The 7,171-nt window shown below is 32.3% G+C and overlaps 1 protein-coding gene across 12 annotated transcripts in view; it reads left to right on the top strand.

Moving 5' to 3' along the window:
* The window catches only part of LOC117167579 (protein kinase C, brain isozyme), a 1,572,697-nt gene that overhangs the window by 1,162,451 nt on the left and 403,075 nt on the right, over positions 1–7,171 (top strand). The window lies entirely within an intron of this gene.

Here is a 7,171-nt window from a genome sequence, read left to right as displayed (position 1 = left end):
TCGTTGTTTGAAGGCACGTATTTCGACATTTTCAAGAGCGAAAAAAATCACGATGGCATATGAAACTTGAAATGTTTGGTATTGGATATTGTTGACAGATGAAAATACGCCAATTAGCACAAATGGTAAGTTCCGACAGTTTCTGCAAGTGTGCCTACTGGCCGCTAGATGGCAATACCGGTTTCATATGTATACACCTGGTATATCTCTTGCCAGCTCCCTTTATCTTCCATTCCTCTTCTACATCCTTCCTATGGATTCTTCCATGTTTCCTTTTTCCATTTACAGATTCTAGCATTAAAGAACTGCCTCCTTTTTTCTTCCCATCTCGTTAATTCTATCATGCTCCCTCTCATTCCTTCCAGCTTCATTGAACACATTCTGTATAACTACCCTCCCTTCCCTCCCATAGACTCGTCTCAAATTTCCATGCCCACTTTCCCGTTCTAGTACTTAGTTGATTCCTTTGCGCTTATTTTTTTACTATGTATCCCAGCGTCCACCAGTCTAGCCCTAGCGTTTACTTTCTATACCTTTTTGTAAACTCTCAATCTCTTTCCATTCCTTGCATCACCATATCTGTTTTGTTACCACTGTTCCTTCTTTCATCCCTTCTCTCATAGGAGCTCCATGATCCCCAATAGTTTGCAGGGCATATAGTAAATATTTAAACTATTTTACTTCTTCTAACTTTATTCCCTTCCATTTTCCCGTCCGTTCTTTATATCTTCCCCCTCTTTTACTAAACCTTATTTTCTTTGTCTTTTCTACATTTAAATTAAACTTTTTCCCATTTTACTATTACTCTAATGCTCTAATTAGACCCGTCATCCCTTCTTCGTCATCTGCGATCAACACTATATCGTCCGCATATTCTAGTGTATATATCTTTTCGTTCCCTATCCTAACTCCTCCTTATCCTTTTTTCTTCATATATTCTTTTAATTTTGATATTATTTTATTAAATAAAAGTGGACTCGGAGGACATTCCTGGAACTTATTTAGACTCAATCCCATAAAGTAAAACGGATTTTCCTGGCTACATTCAGGATCCACCAGGAATTGTAAATTATTGGATTTTTAAAATTTTTACTAACCCCATTTCATACAAAAGATAAATTTACTTATTATTAATCCACCAGAATTCCATGTATAAATAAAAAATTTAAGTATATATTGTCGGGCCGAATTATTCACGGTACAGTTTGCCGAAAAGTAATACCGTCCACAGGGACGCTTGCAATTTGATAATGCAAAAAAATGAAATGTACATTCATGAGAAACACCATTATAGGGGTTCCTAACGTCGCTGTATTCGAGCCGTCCCAAAAGAATTTGACTTTCCTGCTGAAAAATAAAAATATTATTTGAATGAACCGAAGTTAACCATTGAGCCAGAAAACTGGTGGTTAACCTATAAATCCCCCACACAGACCTCGCACGCTCCGATGGGTTTTCGCGAGAAAAAGAGGAGTTGCTTACATTTGGAAAAACAACAATAAACATACATGTAAGCTGCAGTGTATAAACTGCAACATTACAATAGGTTCATATATAGGTCCCTATTTTCAGTCGAGACATCTTGATGGATAAGTGAGGATTGATTTGATTTTTGTAAACGGAGGGCAATCTCATATTTTGCACCAGAACTTATCATGAAAAATCCTATATGAGACGCGATGCCTTTTGGGCGTGTGCCCCTGCTGTTATAATGGCACAGTATTTATCCTATGGCTCGACTGCAACCTGCGAGTTAGTACTGAGCAAAGTCGCAGTAAGAAACCCGCCTATTTGGCCTTTCGTATCAAAATGTGCTTTTGTTTTCAGAAGCTAATAAGAGAAACTTTGTTAAGTTCTTTTCAATTACAACATTAATATCATATAACGAATTAATATTTTAGGTAATTTTGAAAGTTACGCACAGTTACAAACTGCTCTCTCTATTTTGAGAAATATGTTCGGAAGTTTAAGCGTATGACAGATTGCGGCTTTGAATTTCCGATTTGTACCAGACAGATTTTTTTTACAATTTACTTTTATAGTAAATGAGATATCGAGTTATAAATTTGAGAAATTATATTAAAAATACTATAGGGTCATTTAAAATATATATAATTTTAAAAAATGGTTAAAGAACCAGCGTATGGCCCCACTGGGAGCATCTGCCATCTAAAAATGACACTGAAATATATATATATATATATGTATGTACATATGTATATGTCGTAGTCCAAGAGTTGACCCATGCGATTAGACGACTAACTGATCAGCTGGCTTATCGACGCTGAATAGCCGACTGTATACCTGCACCTGCTCACGGTCATCTAGTGGACGAATGAAATCAGTCTACGAGCGGCCAGTCCGTTATTCAACTAAAGCGTTTCAGCCAAGTAAACTACTATGCATACGGTTCATCATATATTCTAAGGATTTGAACTCTTTACTTGTTTTTCATGGAAATATTTTAAGTGAAAAACAATAAAAGAGTTCATATTTGAAATTTTAAACCGTTCAGAATTTAATTCATATAGTTATGTGACACGAAGTTAGTTAGTGAGGACAAATTAAATAAAACATAATCCGATTCTTAAAAATGAGCAAGGAACAGTAAAAAAAGAATAATGTGTTCGTATTACTTGTGGCCATATGTCTTTGAAAATATGGAACTCCCGTAATTTGAATAAAGTACTGGCTTGGGGAAGGCTGTCTTAATGTAGCTACAGGAAGACTGTACTGCCATATGGAAAGAAATTTCGGAAAGGCGCTTTACTACGACCTAGCACGTAGAGCCACCACACGCTTAGGGCAGCGGCACGCTTTGTTAGGGTGAACAGCGCGCCCGTTTTAGGAGAACAACTCACTTAAACTGGCAAGAATTTCTTGTTCCGAGTAGAAGAAGCGCTGTTGCACTAAAAAGAAAACGTAGCCGCCCGGCATCATAATTGTACAATAGACCTTTGTAAAACTATTTTTTTTTTTAATTCGTATGCAAGTACTGAGCACCTCGAAAATATTCACCAATTTTCTAATTTGGAAAAAGGTGTTGCATTTTTAAATTACTTACAGTACTCATTGTCGTTTTGTATTTATTAATAAATATTAGTTTGTAAAATTGAAAAATAAAATAAGATTTCATTAAAGTAGGATATTAAAAATGTAATTACCATGAATCGAACTTAACGCCCCTAATATGAGCCTCAGTGCTGCCATTTTAGTGTTTTTTGTAATTTTAGAGATCTCATGCTAAATTTTTAGCTTTTTTTCCGTTCAGTGCGATGAAAAAATTGTTTTCCACGTATTTAGTATGAAAAACTAGGTTCAATTGATTTATGAGGAAATTTATTATTTGTAAGAAATGAAAAAAAATTCAGGAAAATAAATTCTTTATATTCCTAAAACCTTAAATCGTCGTGATCATCACTTTTTCCTTCCTTGTTCCTTTTCGAAATTAAAATTTGCAATTAAAAATTTAGATTGTTGATACCTTGAATAGCTTAAAAATTTTAGGTGTTAAGTGTGCTGAATGAAAATTCATAAATGTCATAAATGGTTAAATTTTAAAAACTATTCTAGATATCGAAAAAAATTTCAGCATGTATTGGCAATATGTGTGCAAACTTCTCAGTTAAATACGTAATAATCAGTTGAATGGATAAGACTGCAAAAGTAAAAAATTAAATTTTTGACAATTGTTCAACAATTATAAATTTTGTATTCAAGAGAATAATATATATTTCCATAAAATCTTACAGAAAATATAGTATCGGCGAAGTCCAATGAATCTAGCCACTCCTTTGATTTAGAATTTAAATGTTAAAATCAAGATTTTAGTTGAATAATACGGTACCATTAAATTGAATTGAAAAATAAATCTATTTAATTAATTGTTAGCAAAAATTACTCAGACAAATTAATTGAACTTTTTATATTTTGCAAATTGGTGCTCATTCAATTTGGAAAAATTATAATTTAAAACTTGACTTATTATTTTAAAACTCATTCAAATTTAAGAAGTTTTATTTATACATCTTTAAAATTGAAAAGTTTTCGATTTTTCAAATTAAACGTTGAAAATTATGCAAGTTTCAACATGAAAACAGTTTCAATTCTGATGATACACAATAAAAATTTCTTAAATTTAGAAGATGTAGAGTTGAAAACTTAAATTCAGATCTTCAAAATTAGCTAGCATTTTTATTTATACATTTTTAATGTTGTAGAGTGTTTATTTGTGAGTATTTAAAATTAAATTATATAAAAAATTATTCCAAACCACATGATAAATTGCACATATTAAAAATTAAAGTATCTTTAATTGCAAATCTTGAATAAAGACTTATTCCAAGAAGGGATATTCAAAATTTTCCCAAGTTATGTGTGTTATTCATATTTTCATATACACAAGTTTAATGCAATATAATTAATAACTCGTGTAAAGCGTGTTAGCTTATATATTCGATTTAATTCCTGAAATTTGAACCTAATTTGATTTCAGAGATTTTATGTAAACTTAATTTTCAGGATTTTAATGCTCAATTTCAATGGCTTTAATATTTGACATCAAAAAGATTTTTAAAAAGTACAATTACAATAAAAATTTTTTAGCGATAAGGCTTGCGTCGTAGGCAATAGAATGCGTTACACTTCGGTTGGTTGGTTCGAAACCCGTCGACAGCGTTTTCAATTTTTAATAGCGTTAATATTGTTAAAAGCGTGCAAGTGTATCGTATGTACTGTATTATAATTTAATGCAATTGTTTAAGCTGAATTGTGTATTTGCATGTGTACGAAATAGTATTCTGATTGGCTGTGACTGACTAATGTGCATACATAGGTTGTATGCTGTGGATTACGTATACGTTATTTTTTATTCTCAGAAGCTTACGACTTACCAAACTAGTAGTTAAAGTTTCTCGAGCGTCAGTGATGCCCTCGTGACTTCCCTGTAAACCCTCTTATATTTTCTACCGAGTCCTCGACATCGTTTTACCCAACTTTTCATTAATCTTTTTCTAATGTTTTATATATTTTATAATTATGTCTATTAAAATGTCAACTACCAAGTACAATATTAATTAAAGTACAGTTCAGTAGACATTGGTATTAATTTGTCACACTTTCATGTTTGTGAATGAGGTACTATCGAATTTCGTTTTACCCAAATAGAAATGAAACTTTATCAAAGGGTCCACATGTCCCGAGTTTACCCAACTGAGTTTGGTAAAGTTTCTCAAATTATTTTTCTCCGTGTATATTCTTCTACTACACGAATAATAGATTTCTATTTTTTCTCCTCCAATCAATTATTTTACCGGATTTTTTTGCTAGTCGAATTAGAAGTTCTTGATTATTTTGCCATCAACTGAATAGATTCCTGATTTTTATCTCCTTGAAATTAAAGTACTGGATTTTTTTCTACTCGAGCTTAAAGCTTCAGGTTAGTCTGCTACGCCAATAATACATTCCTGATTTTTTGCTCATCAAAACTAAAGCATTGCATTTTTTCACTACTCCATATTAAACTACAGGAGTGTTTTCCTACTCAAATTCGAAATCCTTAATGATTCTACTATTCGAATAACAGATTTTTAATTTCTCAGCTGGTCGCAATTATTGGTACCACCCAAGAAACAAAAATCTATTAACTTGTATTGAATGGGTTTGTAAGGCTTCTGAATTGTGTATCTCTCATTTGAATTCCAGTTTGCCGCCGATTGGTTTTTTAAATACTTTTAGTCGTTATTATTTTTGTGACTAACTTATATGCCGCAAAAGTCTTTACAACACCTAAAAGTAAAATAGCTAAAGGAATCTAGTAGCCTTGCGCGTGATTTGAACTTCGATTTTAGGCTTTAGCCCTTGACGCCAATCATAATACACAATCAGCATGACTTTGTCGGAAAATTATTATCCATTGTCGGAATTTTATAGGTTGAATAGCGCCTCTGATTCTTGAGTTAATTTGAAATTCAAATTCAAATGTATAGATAGGTGTATGATTTTTTAAATGCTGGCATGGATTTTGAAACAACATAAAGAAGCATTCAAGAGTTTAAGAGAAGCACAACACTGCTTTCTATTTTTTGTACAGGTTTGAGTTTTTACTAACAGGGTGTTTATTTGCACATAGGTAAGTGGTTTGTGGAATTTTGTTTTCGTGAATTTGAGAGTCTAGCATTAGCCCAATATTCTGGTGTACCTTGCATTTTCTGAGTTTAAGTTTTTACATAGAGGTAGTTGTATTCTTAGGTGGGGTGGTTGTTGGAAATTAGTTGTTGACGCATTCAAATCCTTAAAAAAACCCAAAATACTATTGTGATTGATTTTTAATTTTATTTCAATGTTTATATAGTGAAGATTGTGGCTTGTGCCTAGCCAGCACCTCTACTCGAAATTTGAATTTTCAAAAAATTAGTTGAGCTCAACAATCGGAACTATAGTCCCAAAAAACCCAAAATTAGTATTGAGTGAAACTTCATAATTTTGATTGTGGAGGTACAAGCTTTATGGAATTCTATTAAAGTGCATTTTATAACCTATCGTGATCTAAAAAAGAGCGGTCTATAAAATTTAAAAAATGTATTCACTCTTTTTATTCCAGGTAAACATATTTATTACTTGAGATATAACACAAATACATAAGTTGTTAATAAATACACATACAGTACTCCGCAGAGGTATTTTTGAAGGATTCCTTGGCAGGTAAAATCTTTCTAGAAAGTTAACAAGAAAATTGTTTAATGCTCTAACGTAGCAAGTGTAAAAAACGAAGTACATCAGCATCTTGGGCTTATGGTATGTTAGGCTGTCGAATGGACGAAAACGAAATTCTATGAACCACTTCCCTATGTGCAAAAAAACAGGCTCTTATTAAAAAATCAAACCTAGAAAAAACGAAATAGATAGCAGTGTTGGAATTTTTTGTACTTTTGAATGCTTTTTGACGCCGAATTAGAATAAGAAAAAAATGTCCCATATAAACCAGTTAACCACCTTGTTCCAAATTTCTACAGGGAAAAACACATGTTAATGGCAGATATTGATCAAAATATAATCAGACCTGGAAATCAATTACAGCTTCACTTCGTACTAACTTTATGAAGATACATCTTTTCGTTTTCGAAACATAGAAAAGAAAAAGATTATTTCAAAAACAAGGGAAATATTCTAG

The sequence above is a fragment of the Belonocnema kinseyi genome, chromosome 2 (assembly GCF_010883055.1).
Source record: "Belonocnema kinseyi isolate 2016_QV_RU_SX_M_011 chromosome 2, B_treatae_v1, whole genome shotgun sequence".
Lineage (NCBI taxonomy): Eukaryota > Metazoa > Arthropoda > Insecta > Hymenoptera > Cynipidae > Belonocnema > Belonocnema kinseyi.
Note: the sequence above shows the minus strand (reverse complement) of the source record. Positions and strands in the feature narration are given on the sequence as shown.